The sequence below is a fragment of the Prunus avium genome, chromosome 2, assembly GCF_965620075.1.
Source record: "Prunus avium chromosome 2, drPruAviu1.hap1.1, whole genome shotgun sequence".
Classification (NCBI taxonomy): domain Eukaryota; kingdom Viridiplantae; phylum Streptophyta; class Magnoliopsida; order Rosales; family Rosaceae; genus Prunus; species Prunus avium.
Genome location: NC_142285.1, coordinates 22192847 through 22210374, shown reverse-complemented (window position 1 = coordinate 22210374; position 17528 = coordinate 22192847).

Below are 17528 nucleotides of genomic sequence, written 5' to 3'. Positions count from 1 at the left end.
AAACGGTTCACAACGCCATCCATCACTCCGTTTAAGGGAGACTCCAACCCTGAGAGCCATTTGAGGCACTTTAAGAGTGCCATGATCTTGTACAAGGCAGACGACGCCCTGATGTGCAAAGTGTTCGCGATGACTCTGTGATGAGCAGCTCAAGACTAGTTCCACACTCTACCGTCCGCGTCGATAGGCAACTTCAAGGAGTTCGCCCTCATCTTCACAAAGGAGTACACCTCCTACAAGACGGTGAGAAAGCATGCAGACCACTTGTTCAACTTGCGCAAGAAACCAGACAAGTCTCTTCAAGACTACCTCAGACGATTCAAGGTTGAGAAGGCGAACATCATAGGATGCAATGACCAAGTGGCATCCTCAGCTTTTAAGAAAGGCTTGCCAACCGAACATGAGCTATACCGTGAGCTGGCCATAATTCCAAGCCAAACCTTGGCAGAGGTCTTCGGGACACCAGAGCGCTACGGACTTTGGGATGACGATCGTATTGCGGCGAAGAAAGCCAGCAAGCAAGCTGATCACCCGACAAGGCAGGCAAGCCAAAAAAGCAACAAGTTCGAGCACAAAGCCCGAGACAAGCGCAGATCACGGCCCTAAGAGGGAGGCTCGAAAACAGGAACCTTCACTGAGTTCACTATCCCGATCCACCAGATCCTGGCCAAGTGAAGAACAAGTCGTGGGTGAGAAGACCACCACCTATGAGGGGAGAACACCAATAAATACTGTGCATTCCACGGGGAGCAAGGTCATTACACAAACAACTGCAACGCTTGGAAAAGGCACCTTGAGGAGCTGGTCAGAGACGGCCATTGCACAAAATTCGTTGCAAAGAAGGTCATCCAGCAGATCGAGGATCGTGATGCGGCTGCCAAGGAACCTCCCCAAAAGGTCATACGGATCAACACCATTCTAGCTGACTCCCAGGAGTCCGAGCTGACCACCAAGGAGCGCAAGAGAAAGATCGCGCATGCGACTTATGTCTCCCAAGTCACAACGGGCATACCAATCATTGCAGATACACCCATCATCGGCTTTCAGAAGAAGGACTTGATCAGGCTTGATCTGCCTCACAATGACGCCCTAGTAATCTGCATCCAAATTGAACAAGCTGTGATCGAGCGAGTTCACGTGGACGAGGGCAGCGCAGCCAACATCCTGCAACTATATGTTATCCAACAGATGGGGTTGGAGCCCATGATCAGCAAACTTGCCAGATCACTCACCGGCTTCAATGGGGCCACGTCAATCACTGTTAGGACAATTGACCTGGACGTCCACTCACCCCCAGTGGTCTGCTCGCAAACCTTCATGGTCATCGACGAGATCTCTCCCTACAACGGGATCTTGGGCCGACCATGAATCAGCAAGATCGAAGCCATCACATCTGCTCTACACCAAAAGATCCGCTACCCCATCCCTGGAGGCGTTATCGGGCAGATCAACAGTGACCAAGCCATGGCAAGGAGATGCACAGCCCAAGGGCTTAAGAAGAGCAAACAGCTGCAGTTTACACCAGTAATGCAGGCTATTGACGAGGCAGGAAACACTCCCAGCAGACAAGCAAGCCCGAATGGGAAGGGAGTTGCTACCTCAAAATAGCAATTAAGGAGCCAGGATCAAGGCGAGGGAATCCGCTCGGAAGACTCCCCTGAAAAGGATTGGAAGCCTGAGGATGACGTTGAGTTAGTACCCCCTGATCCTGGCCTACCAGACAAAGAAGCGCAAATCGGCTCGCGCCAGAATCCAGACAAGAAGGATCAAGACGAGGGAATCCGCCCGGAAGGCTCCCTTGAACAAGGTTGGAAGCCTGAGTAAGACGTTGAGTTAGTACCCCTCGATCCTGACCAGCCAGACCAAAAAGCGCGGATCGGCTCACGCCTAAGCCTAAACGAGAAGGTGGAGCTGACCACCTTCCTCCAGAAGAACAAAGACATGTTCGCATGGTCGCCATCTGACATGCCTGGCATCGACCCGAACATCATCTGCCACCGACTCCATGTCAACCCCGCCAGCAAACCCGTGGTGCAGAAGAGATGCAACTTCACTCTCGAGCGAGTTGCGATCATCGAAGCCGAGATCGATAAGCTTCTAGCTGTCGGCTTCATTGAAGAGGTCTCCTACTCAGAATGGCTGGCCAACATTGTACTGGTGGCGAAACAAGAAAAGGGCAAATGGAGAGTTTGCGTCGATTACACCGACCTCAACAAAGCTTGCCCTAAAGACAACTTCTCATTGCCGAGAATCAACCAGCTCGTGGATTCAACTTCCAGCAATCAACTGCTCAGCTTCATGGACGCCTACTCCGGCTATAATCAAATCCTAATGTACGAGGATGACGAGGCGAAGACTTCTTTCATCATAGAGAGAGGGACCTACTGCTACAAGGTCATGCCTTTTGCGCTGAAGAACGCTGGAGCAACCTACCAAAGGCTCGTGAATAAAATTTTCAAGGAGCAGATGGGCAAAACCATGGAAGTCTACGTGGATGACATGCTGGTCAAAGCCCCTAAGCGAGCAGACCACATCAAGAACCTCACTAAGGCGTTCAGCCTGCTCCGCCAGTATCGCATGAAGTTGAATCCAAGTAAGTGCACGTTCGGTGTATCGTCCGGCCGATTCCTGGGATACCTAGTAACTCAACGAGGTATCGAGGCGCACCCACGACAAATCAAAGCCATTCTCGAGATGAAGTCACCTTCAACAATAAAGGAAATACAAAGTCTGACGGACAGAGCAGCGGCCCTCAACAGATTCCTCTCGAGATCCACCGACAAGTGCAGACCATTCTTCAAGGCTTTAAAGAAGGGGCAAAGAGATAAATGGGACGAGGAGTGCAAAGAAGCTTTCCTGAATCTAAAGACTTACCTCACTTTACCTCCCCTGCTCTCGAAGCCAGTTCCTGGTGAAGACTTGTTCGTGTACCTGGCAGTGTCCAACTCAGCCGTAAGCTCAGCTCTCATCCGAGAAGAACTGGGGGCCCAACATCCGGTATTCTAAACGTCAAAAGCCCTTCTCGATGCAGAGACTCGCTACCCGAAATTGGGGAAGCTTATTTTGGCCCTTGTAGTTTCTGCGAGAAAACTGCGACCCTACAACCAAGCTCATCGAGTCATCGTCATGACAGACTTTCCTTTGAGGTCAATCCTTCACAGCCCTGACGCGTCTCAACGACTCATGAAGTGGGCTATAGAGCTAAGCCAGTATGACCTCCTCTACCTGCCGAAGACTACAATAAAAGCCCAGGCTTTAGCAGACTTTGTTGTGGAATTCACATCATCGGCCAAAGAAGAGAAGTTGGTCAGCAAAAAGAAGGAAAGTTCGAGAGCAGACAAGACCTCCGCTGAACCTGACCAACCCAAAGACATGTGGCAGTTGCGCGTAGACGGAGCGTCGAACCAAAAAGGAGCTGGAGCAAGCGTCGTCATCATCACCTCGGATGGAACCCTGTTGGAGCAAGCTCTCATGCTTGGCTTCCCAGCCTCAAACAACGAGGCAGAATCGAGGCATTGCTCGCTGGCTTGCGCTTGGTGAAGGAGCTGTCGATCAAGAAGTTGGCCATCTACTCAGATTCCCAGCTGATCACAAATCAAGCCTCAGGAGATCAATCGGCGAGACACCATTCTCTCTAGCTTATGGGACTGAAACAATCATCCCCCCACACATCACGGTCCCTTCCATGAGCATTGAGGTGGGCAGTTTTGACCAAAACTGCAAGTAGATGAAAGTCAATCTTGATCTGCTCGAAGAAGAACAAGAAGGCCATTGTTTGAGTTGCAGCTTACCAGCTCGACTCCAAGCAGGCGACGAGCCTTCATTACCTCCATTGCAGACAGGCTGCTCCTCGAAGCACGAACTCAATGGAGCATTTTTTTGAGTGTTATGTCCCCGACATACACTTGCAGGCGACAAGCCCCACCTCCATTGCAGACAAGCTGCTCCTGAAGCATGAACTCAATGGAGCATTTCTCGAGTGTTATGTCCTCGACATACGCTCGCAGGCGACAAGCCTCACCTCCATTGCAGACAAGCTGCTCCTCGAAGCATGAACTCAATGGAGCATTTTTCGAGTGTTATGTCCTCGACATATGCTCTCAGGCGACAAGCCCCACCTCCATTGCAGACAAGCTGCTCCTCGAAGCACGAACTCAATGGAGCATTTTTTTTTTAGTGTTATGTCCCCGACATACGCTCGCAGGCGACAAGCCTCACCTCCATTGCAGACAAGCTGCTCCTCAAAGCACGAACTCAATGGAGCACTTTTCGAGTGTTATGTCACCGACATACACTCGCAGGCGACAAGCCCCACCTCCATTGCAGACAAGCTGCTCCTCGAAGCACGAACTCAATGGAGCCTTTTTCAAGCGCTATGTCCCCGACATGCGCACATAGGCTACAAGCCTTACCTCCATTGTAGGCAAGCTACTTCTCGAGTACAAATTCAATGGAGTCTTTTTCAAGCGCTATGCCTCCGGACATACACTTACAAGAGACAATGAGAATTGAAGTTTGAAAGAGAACTGAAAATTCCATAACAAAGTGGCCAACCGGTCAAGTTCAACAAGAAATAAGGTGGTCAACTAAAGGCCACTTATTGAAAACAAAATTACAAAGTTCAAAAAACAGCAAAAATGAACTACATCTACTAGGGGACTTCGGCAGACGACCCTCAGCCGGTCACGTCCTCAGCTGCCTCAGCATCACTCCGCTCAGCCGGCGCCATCTGCTCAGCAGCCTCAACTGACTGTTGTCAGCTGCCACCTTGGGCATTGTCTTCCTCCATTGCAGCTTCATCTACTACCTGCTCTTCAACTGCTTCTACGTCCACAGCATAGATCTGCTCACTTTGAGCAGGGGGCAGGTCAAGACAGAGCTGCTCACCATCATTAACTTCGAGAGGGAAGCATGGAGAAGCACCATTTTGGCAATCCAAGTATACCAACTTGTACGCATTAGCAGCAATGTCATGCTTGGATGCCTCCGTGGCTTCCACATGGGTGTCAAACTTGGCCAGCAGCTTGTCACGATCCTAGGCCAGAGCAGCATGCTTACGTTCGAGGCGAAAGTAGGCTTCCTTGCGTTCGAGCAGAGTAGCCATGAGAGACTCGAGCTCACCATCCTTTTGGCCAACAGAACTCTTGAGCACAGACATACTCTCCTTCGTCTCGAAAATCCTCGCATCATGGCGAATCCGCTCGTTCGACAGCTTGTCAGCAAGATCAGCATTCTTCTTCACCAGCTCATCAAGCAGGGCAGAAGAGGGGGCAGCAGCACGTGAGTTCCGCATGGCCCCAACACTAAAAATCATCCCCTTTTTGAAGATGATACATGGCGGCTTCTTCTTGCTTATCCAAGGGAAGGCTCGAGAGAGAGCCAAGGTCACCAGCTCGATACATGTGGTCAACCAGCTTCGCACAAGCAGACGGACTTGACAGGAAGCCAGCTTTAAGCAAATCAGACGCGAACTCACCCCCAGCAGTTCTATCACCAATTCCCGGACCAGCAGTTCGTGCAACTGAAGGACTCTTCGCTCGAGCAGACGACTCTTTAGCTCTTTTGGCTGCAACTTGCAATAGGGAGTCAGCTCTGCGCTTGACTGTTCGTGGCCTCGCAGACGAGTCATGATTGCTAGATAGAGGCACAGTCTTCTCAGTTTGATCTCCGGATCTGCGCAGACGCCCCAAACCTTGCTTCTCAGCGGCCTCCTTACGAGGCAGATCACGAGTTTTGGGCAGTACGGGTGGGGACTTAAGCAGAATATCTCGGACCTCTTGCATGCCATTGACCTTGTTGCTGTTTGCGCTGACGAGGCTTATGGTCCTGGCAGACGAGGCATGAGCAACTCCCATATGGACCTTCTCAACAAACGAGACCACCCTTGAGGAAGACTTGCTCGTGGCAGAAGGAGGTCTTGACTGCTTTCGCTGTGGAGACCTATCTCTTGATCGTGAGACTACGGCTTCATCGTGGGCAGATCTGCTGCTAGCCTTCTTCTCCTCAGAGAACTCGGTCGAGGACTCCTCCTGCTCGAATGCAGATCACTTAGGTCCGAGTCATACAGCTTCCATCTTTCAACATCCTCAACAGGGGGCAAGCCATCGACCTCCTTCCGATGCTTGCTCAGCAACCAGCGCCATTCACGAAACTGGGCAGGGATGTTCAAAGCTTGCTGAACCTTGGTCATGTTCGGGTCGAGAACGAGCTTCTTGCGGATGGCATTTCCTGCAAGCAGAAGACGAAAGTCAATTAGACACACAACAAAGAATTCCAGGGTAATTGTAGCAGATCAAAGGGATGCAACTTACCATCACAGTAGGTGAGAGGGACGAGCGGACCGTCGCCAACCTCCCCTTCCCATCTGCCACTGACTTCCAGCACATCCTTGATCCACACATGATCTCCTTGACTCAGACTGTCCTTAGTTCGTAGCACAAAAAAAATTGAAGCAGTTTGGACCAACCCCAGTAACTAAGCCGGCCCGAACTGCCACTCGCTTTAGCAGCAGACCAGCGCGCCTCCAGCCCAGTTACAGCTAGACTGCCCAAGTCCAAGTCCAATTGGCAAGTCAAATACCTCCTCAACTCAGGAGCCCAAATCCAAGAAGGAAGCCCAGTTACAACTGGACAGCTCAACAGATAATTCACATCTCCTACATGCCACCACGCGCCATGCAGAAGCTGGGGGGCATTTGTGGGAACCGAATTAAATCACCGTAGGTCAAATAATTCCTTCCATTTGGGGATTATTTGACCTAATTGGGAGTTACTCAATTTAATTGGGAGTTACTCAATTTAATTGGGAGTTACCCAATTAAATTGGCAATTACCTAATTAAAATGGGGATTGATTTGATTCCTACCCTAATTAGGGATTTGATTTAAATCAAATAAATCAAATCCCTAATTAATCAAATCTCACCTAATCAGGGAGGAATAATTCCTTTCCTTCTACGGAATTATTCCTCTGAAACCCTAGCCTCCGAGGCCCCTATAAATACCTAGCTACACACAAGGGTTAAGGTACGTCTAAATTCCTACTGAAACTCTGCAGAAATTATCTTTCACAAACCCTAGCCACCATCTTCTTTCTCTCTCTCTCACACAAGGCTCCAGGCTCCACACACGGCTCCGGCCACCCGGTTTTCCTTGAAACACCCATCCTAACTTAGGCATCGGAGGGCCTTTGGCCAACACCCCCCGGGTGTGGTCCTTTTACTCCGATCTATTTTGCAGGGAGAGAGAGGTGCGGAGAAGACGAAGGAATCTTTAGACGAATATTCTCGTGGGAGGAAATTTGCTCCCACAAACATGCTCAAAACCCCAATTACCCCAATTATTCCTTTACCACCTCAAGAACAAAGCCCTAAAAATCCAATGTCTGACAAGGCAAGCTGCTCGGGGGCCACTAATATCAGACCCCTAGTTTTGGGGGAAGAAGATCCAAAGGTTGAAGACGTCGCTCTTTTAAATATCCGATGTTAAAATTTCAAACAACGACGGTATATATTTACCGACGTCGGAAAACAACAATACGTCTCTTTCTTCCAAGAACCGTCGATGTGAGTGAAATACCACGATGCTTTTACTTGTTTTGCATTTATTATGCTTTGAAAATAACGACGGTCTTTTTTGCCGACATCTAATTCTTTTATAAACCGTCGTCTATTTCATTAAAGCATTAACTGCATTTAATTAGACGACCTTTCTATAGTGTAGCGACGTTATAACGTTTACACAATGACGATTATGTATTTACCGACGTTTATAACCTTTCCTCCGTCAGTATGTTCTAGAAACCGTCGTTTATATTATATACCACGTCGATTTTTTTGGTTTAGTTAGAGTCGTTTATTTTAGTTCATATACAAACTAACTTATATTTCTTTATTTATTTCTTGTAACATGCCACCTCCTCTGTTAGCCTTATGCCAATTTGTCCAGACCAAGTTGCAGCCTGCTAACGGGACTGTGAAAGTTCACATGCCAGGGGAAGTGTTTGGCACTGAGCATGATACCTTCCTCCTTTCTGATGATATTTTGCAGTTTGGTTCCATGGTTGAGATTGGAAACACAGTGATTGCAGTATACATGAGGTAATTCTAGAAATCATATTTTGTTTTACATTTCCCTTTCTTTTAAATTAAAATCTTATTTAATTGAATTTCATATATTTAGGTACCTATTTGACTATTTAAAAATGGCAAATATGGTAAACCTTGTTGGCCTCGTCGACCCTGGGGTAGTCAGCTCTCAATCTGGATCTCTATCAAACCGAACAAAACAACTGTCCAACCGCCTGAAAACAGCAGATGGGGATCAATTTTTCTTGGTCCCTTATAATCCAGGGTTAGTCCCCTTAACTATTTAAAGTATTGTCCTTGTAATATTTTTCTTTGTACTAATATTTAACCTATATGGATCATTATGTGTAGGGGTCATTGGGTGTTGGTAATTGTGAGACCAGCAACGGAGACTGCCTATTACATGAATTCATTGCCAAAACGCTCCGTTGACGACGACATGAAAAGTATAGTGAATACGTAAGTTGATTTATTATGATCTAAGATTTTTTTTCCTTTAATGCATTTGCGGCTCGTTTGGTACACCATGCAAGCTTGGATTGGCTTGGCTAAAATTTTATTAGATTATTATAAATAAACCCAATCCCAGACATGTATTTATAAAAAAACCCACACACTATTTAAACATAGAAACACACCCAAAATCAACCCCAAAATCAACAATTGTATATTTTTTGGGTGTGTTTATAAATGGGTTTTGAGTGTGTGTAATGATGGGTTTTGGGTGTGTTTATAAAGTGTTTTGGGTGTTGGGTTTTTTTATAATTTCAGCCCCCGTTTTGGGTGTTTTAGTGAAACCCCCAAATTTTATCCCATGTTTGTTTCACCCAGTTCTAATTTTAAGTGGGATTAACTAATACTGGGCCCACCAAAAACACCTTCTTAGGTGTTCTTAGCTAAACCCGTCTGGAGAGGAGGGACTAACAGTCCCTACCCAAGCAACGAGCAACCATGCCCAATCGCTCCACAACCACCGACCCACCAAGCGACAACCACAACCACCAGCCATGATCACCAGCCACAGCCACCAGACACCAGCCACCAGCCACAGCCACATCCACCCAAGAAGGAGAAGACAGAATTGAAGAGGAAGAGGAGAGAACAGAAAATTTTCGAAAAACAAAACAGAGAAGAGGAGAGAAAATGTAGAAGAAGAGATGAGAGAAATTTTTCGAAAAAAAACAGAGAAGAAGAAAGAAAATGGAGAAGAAGAAGAGAGAAAATTTTTGAAAAAATACAGAGAAGAGGAGAGAAAATTTTAGCAAAAAAGAAAGAAAAGAAAAGTAGACAGAAGAAGAGGAGAGAAAATGGAGAAGAAGAAGATGAAAGAGATGTAGAAGGGAAGAAGAAGAAAGAGCAGCAGATTGGTTCGTCCAAAAAAGAAAAAAAGAGATGCAGAGAGGAAGAAAGAGAAGAAGAGAGAAGAAAAGTCAAAAAAATATTTAAAAAATCTTACTTTTTCAAAAAAAAAAAAAAATTGTCCTAGTCCAATCAAACATACACCAAACGCTGTACAAGTGTTATCCAGCTTATGCCAAGCCAAGCCAATCTAAGACAGTACCAATATTTAATCCAGTCTATGACAGTCCCCCGTACCAAACAAGCCCTTGAAGTATACGACGGGTTTTTATAATACCGACGTTATAATGACAATACAACGACGGTAAGTTATTACCGACGTTTTAAATAATTTATTACGTCAGTATTGTCTTAAAAACATCGTGTTAATTTAACTACCACGTCGTTTGGGTTTTATTTTAGAACGTTTTAATTTTTTCTGTTCAATTTTTTGTTATACGACGTTTTTCCTGTTACCGAGGTTATAATGTTACACAACGACGATAGATTTTTACCGCCGTTTGAAACAAAATACCACATCATTTGTTTTAAAACTCTGTCGTTTTGACTGATTTACCACGACGGTTACTATTTGTGTTTAGATTTTTCGTTTTGTCATTAACACTCTTTGTTTTCTTGTAACAGGTCAATGAAAATGTTTAACATTCATATAAACAAAAATTCATCACATAAAACAACCATTTGGAAAAATCTACACGGCACTCCTGAACAACCAACAAGTGTAGAGTGTGGCTATTACGTGATGCGATTCATGAGAGATATAATTCATGATCCATGCCTAGATTTCGAGAAGAAGGTAAAAGGCAAAATTTTTGATATACTTTCTTTATTTTACTACGTCAACTTTTTCTTTAAAACCGTCGTTTGTATCTTTATAACACGTCGGTTTTTTGGTTTATTTTGCAGTTTGAAAAGAAAAAAGATCGAGTTCAGTATACACAAGAACATACTGACGATGTTAGGCATGAATGGGCAGAATTCGTTAACAGGCAAATACAGAATGATAATTGATGTACCTAAAAATTTATTAACAATGTTTAGGTTTATTTTAGTTTATTAAAAATGTACATAAATATTTTTGTTGTAATCAATCGAACAACCATCAAAAAAATTAAATATGTTTTTGAAATTTGTTTAGTTCCCAAAAAATTCATGAAAACTTAATATAATTCATAAACACTTAATTTAATTCTCCAAAAACGACGTCTCATTCAAATTTACACATCTCATATGTGTATACAATGGTCGTCTTGCTATAACTGGAAATATAACATCGACGACAATTCTTAAAAACGACATGTAACAGTCATAAACACGACGGTTTATAATTAATTCATCTTGTACAGATGAATATTGTACCGATATACTACGTCTGTTAGTATAACCATATCGACGTCTTAAAAATAAACAAAGGCCGTGATCTTACAAAATTTGACGTTTTATATTCAAACAATATCTGTTATCCAAAACTCGATGACGTGGTAATCTAAAAACCCATGTCGGTTATCCAAATAGGATGACGTGGTAACATACTCATCCACGTCAGTGATTTAAAGCAAGATGACGTGGGAACTTGATTATCCACGTCGGTGAGTGACAAATTTTATGCACTCATTAAGATTGCCCGTAAAGGCCTGAAAAATGTCATTTTTGTTTTCAAAGTTCAAATGATAATAAAAGTCAAAAAAATTTAGAGACAAAACACAATACTCCTTATACTTTACATAACATAACCCTACGGTTTATGTGATCCATTGGTGCCCATAAATTCAAAATGATGAAATCCAGATTTTAGCCTACTATTACAGAAGGCATTGTTGTAAGGAGTCCGTAACAATTTTCGGTTCATTTTTCTCATACTTGTGTATTTTTTTATAATTATTGTAAAATTTAGGGTTTAGGGTTTATTGAAACGACGCCGGTTTTCTATCGTACGCGCGTTCGAATCCCAGGAAACCCAAACCTTGTCTAATTATTTAATTTTTACGACGTCGGTTTATTAAGAGGTGACGTAAACATAATTTACTACGTCGTTTCCTTCATTTGTCAACGTATGTTTTGTTCACCACGTCGGTTTTTTATGTAAACCGCCGTCGTAAGTGAGTATTAAACGTTGACAGCTAAGTTTTTACCGACGTCGTTGATAAACGCGGTACTTTGATATTTTTGACTGCGATCTAAAATTTTCAGAATTTCCCTTTAACCCTAAAATAGTTCGTTCTCTCTCTTCAACATAAATTTGTCTTAAAGTTTTCGCTCTCTCTCAAAGCATTGGGTATATTCTCCGAGCTCTCTCTCAAGTATTTGTTATATTCTCTCAGCTCTCTCTCTCAAGTATTTGTTATCTTATCCATGTATGTGCGAACTCTAAGCATTTGCTATCTTAAATCCGTAAGTGTTTTCGTTCGTAGCTATATTTGGGTTCTTTTATGTTTTGGTGTTTGCATTCTTGTAATAATTACTCTCTGTTTGGGTTCTTTTATGTTTGTTTGGCCATGGGTTCTTGGAAAACGAATAGGGATGGGAGATTTAGGCTGTGGTTTTTTTATAAACCACGACGACGGTTGATGGATCAAACCGCCGTCTAAATTTTTATTATACGTCGGTTGTTCATTTACTCCCGTCGTCTGAATTTTAATTCGCAACTGGTAACCTAAAGACGACTGTGTCTCCATTAACCGTCGTCTTTAGGCTACCAGAACCCAATACTTTGTTCTTCAAAAGCAATACAAATTTCTGGGTTTGGGTAGCTCAATGACGACGGTAACTAGAGATGCCGTCGTCTGTATTTATATTACACGACGATTATGTTGTAAAAACCGTCGTCTTGTTCTTGTTTTATTTTTTATTTTGAATTTGTTCTCTGCTTTTGAATGTAGTAGTGTTTCATTGCTGGTCTTTTCACTTTATTATATATATATGATTTTATAGTGTGTGAGACGGATAAGTCATGGATGCATGCGGATAGAAGATCGAAGGCATATGAGTTAGGGGTGGAAGGATTTTAGAATTTTGCTGTAGAAAATCTTGGAAATACAACTCATTTTCGTTGTCCATGTGTGAAATGTAGGAATATTCGATTGTTTGGGGTTGGAATTATAAGGGAACACTTATACTTTAATGGAATTGACCAAACCTATAAGGTTTGGACATGGCACGGAGAACCTTGGGAATGGACTACCAATGCTAGTAGAAATGTGGAAGAAGATGAGCAAAGTAGGTTCAGTTATGTTTCTTAAGAATTAGGGATGGATGATATTGATTTTGCCAATATTGGATCTGATCCTTATGAGTTTGCCAATGTGATTGGAGATGGCGATCAACCCTTGTACCCTAGTTGCAGTACATACACGAAGTTGTCGACTTTGGTGAAATTATATAATTTGAAAGCAAAACATGGGATGAGTGATGTTTGTTTTACAGAATTATTGATACTTCAAGGAGAATTGCTTCGAGAAGGAAATACACTACCTTCCTCTATGTACGAAGCAAAAAAGACTTTGTCTGCTTTAAGGATGAGTTATGAGAAAATTCACGCATGTCCCAATGACTGCATTTTGTATAGGAAGGAGTATGAGGATTCAACTAATTGTCCTACTTGTGGTATCTCAAGGTGGAAGGAAAGCAAAGATGGATTCTTGAAAGAGGGTGTGCCAGCGAAGGTGGTGTGGTATTTTCCTCCAATTCCAAGGTTTAAAAGGATGTTTCAATTACATAAGACAGCTAAGAGTTTGACTTGGCATGCTGCAAGAAAATCAGTTGACGGTCATATGTCTCATCTAGCAGATTCCCCGTCTTGGAAACTTGTTGATGATAAATGGCCCGAGTTCGGTAAAGAGCCAAGAAACTTGAGATTGGCTCTCTCATCTGATGGATTCAATCCCCACAGTTCTTTAAGTAGCAGATACAGTTGTTGGCCAGTTATCTTAATTACATATAATCTCCCACCATGGCTATGCATGAAGCGGAAGTTCATGATGTTGACCTTATTGATTTCCAGTCCTAAACAGCCCGGAAATGATATAGACGTTTACTTAGAGCCTTTTATTGATGATTTAAAATCTCTATGGGATAGGATTAGAGGAGTGTATGATGCACACGTAGGAGAATACTTTACACTCAGAGGTGTATTACTGTGGACAATTAATGATTTTCCTGCCTATGGAAACTTATCTGGTTGTGTCAAAGGATATAAAGCTTGTCCAATATGCGGCGATGATACACCTAGTCACAGGTTGAAAAATGGCCACAAAATTTGTTACATTGGGCATTGAAAATGGTTACCAATCAATCATCCATATAGGAGGCAACGTGCAACTTTTAATGGGAAACCTGAATATGACACGCCTCCCGAGCCATTAACCGAAGAAGAAGTGCTGCATATGGTTGAAGATATTAATTACACATGGGGCTCAAAAAATGGGGGAAATTTTGGTGAGAATGATGGTGACAGAGTTTGTTGGAAGAAGAAATCAAAATTCTTTGATCTCGAGTATTGGAAATACCTCCCTGTGAGGCATGCCCTAGATGTTATGCACATTGAGAAGAATGTTTGCGATAGTATCATTGGTACATTGCTAGAGATCCCCGGAAAAAATAAAGATGGGATTGCTGCTCGGTTAGATTTATTGATGCAACAATTGCTCCCTATGGCAATTCGTTCTGTTTTGGAGAAGCCTGCAAGGTATGCAATAACTCGATTGTGCTTCTTCTTCAATGTTATATGTGCAAAGACGGTAGATGTTTCCAAGCTAGATAAGTTGGAAGAAGATGTAGTAGTTACTTTGTGTTTGCTTGAGAAGTACTTTCCCCCTTCATTGTTTGATATCATGGTTCATCTAGTAGTACATCTTGTCAAAGAAGTTCGTCTATGTGGGCCAGTATATTTTAGATGGATGTATCCGTTTGAAAGATATATGAAAGTGCTAAAGGGGTATGTTCAGAATCGAACTCGTCCCGAAGGTTGCATTGCTGAGCGGTATATAGCTGAAGAAGGTGTAGAATTTTATACCGAGTATTTATCTGATGTTAGTACAGTTGGAGTGCCTTCAAGCCAGAATATGGGAGTTTCAAAGCCATTATTAGGTTGCATAGTGAGCTTAGTTGATATGGACTTGTTGAACCAGGCACATCTATATGTCTTGGAGAATACGGAGGAAGTCCTACCTTATATCGAGTACGTATGAGTTTAATTTTTCATATGTAGCCATTTTAAATATTATTACTCCTTATGCTTAATTTTTTTCGTGTCAATTGTAGAGAACATATGATCCACATCAAGACTGCTTATCCAAAATTTAGAAAGAGAACAAAGTGGCTACAAGATAAGCACAATAGCACTTTCATTCAATGGCTACGCTTTAAGGTATATATGTTATTGAATGACATATTGAACTTTTAATTTTCTTTCTTTCTATATATTAGATTGAATTAAGATATATGTTTAATTTGCAGGTTCAAAGTGAACTTAATGGGGAAGACAATAATGGCGTATTAGAAAATTTGAGGTGGCTAGCAGCTAGTCCAAGCATGGCAGTGCCATCATATAGGAGCTATCTTATTAATGGTGTTAAATTTAACACCAAGGTACAAGTTGATGTGCGAACTGTCCAAAATAGTGGTGTTTATTTACTTGCACATACTATGCAAGTTGCTAGTGCCAAGGATAAAAACCCTATTGTCTCCAATATGGGTTTTTATGGGGTTATTCAAGAAATTTGGGACCTTGACTACCAAAAGTTTAGAATCACAGTCTTGAGGTGTGATTGGATAGATAACACTTCGGGCCTTGTAGTCGACGAACTTGGATTTACACTTGATTGTTGTAATTTATGACATTAGTTATGCAGTTAATTGTATGACATTAATTAATAGCTCTGTATATCATTTTAATTTCGATCACATTTTCATTCTGCAGGCTTTGGGCACGACAAATCAAAAATTAAAAATACTGGGTTAAAGTTGAAAATACGACGGTCAAGTTACAAAAATCGCAATAAGAGACGTCTAAAATATAACCAACGTCGGGTTTCTACAAACGACGTGGAATGCCAATGCAAAAATTACATAAAAACCGCTATTTGAAAAAGAAAACACATCGGTTCATTAAAATTAATTTAAACAAGGCTAATAAATATTACCAACAACGACGGTAACGAAAGTGATTCACGACGTACACTAAAGAATAACACGACGGAATAGAGCTTAAACCGACAAATTTAAGGATAATACTACTTCCACCGATTGATAATTACCGACGTAAAAACAATGTTGCACATCCGTTATAATAAAACAATTGACGTCTCAGAGAGAATACACACGTCAAACGGGGTTATAAAAGGGACTTATCAAAGCCAACGACGTCAGGTAATAAACAAACCACCGACGTAGTTAGTTATATAACAACGTCAAATAATTGGATACTTGGGACATAGTAAAGTTCTTAACCACAACCTGTATTTAACAATAACCGACGTCAAATTCATAATTCAAGCCGTTTCCTTTCTTCTTAACGACGGTTAGGCTATAACAAACCAACGTAGTAAATTGGTAACCACGTCGCAAAATGGGAGTCGTTTCCTTTCTTCTCGTTGAAAGAGAACCCTTTGGCATACGTGAAGAATTAAATTTAAATGTTTTAAGAGGTATTCCTATGTGTCAAGTTAAATTGATTTTGAAGAAGAAAAAATGAGTTTGAAGAGATTTTGATATCAAACAAAAATCTATATAGCATATTTTTCTTATTTCTTTGTGTGCATGTGCTGAACATGAGAAATGATTAAGCACCATATGCAGCCTACTAGTCTATATTAAAGTCATATGGGACCTTTAATTATATGGGACCTTTAATTAAAGTTTCATAACTTTAATTGAATAATTAAATTAATCTAATCAATTTAATTACTCTAGTGACTTAACTAATTTAATTACTCACTTGTCTAATGAGTGTTGATCTCGGTCATCCTTCGTTGACCGTGTCAAGTGTCGGGTCAACCGTTTGACCTTTGAGCTTTGACTTTTGACTTCGACCTTTGACTTTCACATTGACTTTGACCAAGTCACAAAATCATTCATTCTCTTCTTAATTTCCCAATCGATTCCTTTTCGGTGTGCGATCTTATAGGTTCTAATTAATGAGGCAGTGGGTATGAATGATTCACTTTGTATCAAGTGTGAATTGTATCCCTTCATACAATTCTCCCTAGGCTAATTATAATTAGTCATTACAGGGCTTCCACAAGGTATGAGTGACACCTAGCAGTATGTCATGACTACCCAAGCTAAAAAGAACTCATTTAGAGAACCTAGTTAGTTTGTGATTACAACGCAATTCGATCCTTCTCTAATTTAATACTCTATTTCATATTCTTGATAAGTTCGGACCGTTCGATCAGTCCCAATTTCAAATATGTTGTTCTCTATACCTCTAGGATCGAGTAGGAACTTTCGGATTGGGAATAGGAGGTCGTGGGCCTCGCAGGCCCTTGACCAGTTTGGGAAGTTTGACCACTAGATTGATTGTGAGTCTTCCAAGGTCGTTTCACCTTTCAAAGAGCATTAGACTGGCCTTAGAAACTCCCCTGTAGTCGTGCACACACACTTTGAATCCCGGGAACTTAGGAGCTGAATTTAAGTTTGTGGTTGGTTTACTCGTTTTAATTAAGTCCTTGCCTTTCAAAATAGGTACTCAAGTTCCACGAGCCTAACAGGCGGGACCCTCTCAGGGTCAAGTAGCTTTGGATTATCTGTGAGTGGACTTTGTTTTTTTAAATGATCATTATTTTCAAAGGATGGAATGTCATGCATATATATATATATAGCACCACCCTATGTACCTCCCCAGCACTTGGATACTTGGACATCGATACTTGGAAATGATGAATTCTTGAATATGTCGGAACCCGGGCACCTTTGACAGAGTGTTACTGTAGGCCCTTGTCGGGCAGTCTACGCACGTAGGACTTAGTTTAGCCGTACGAGTATTGAGGATTCTGTTATGTGTGTTTGGGATCCCAGTCCCTCGGTTGGACAGCTCGTCCCTAGCCACATGGTTATTGAGGATTCTTCCATGTGGTCTAGTCAAA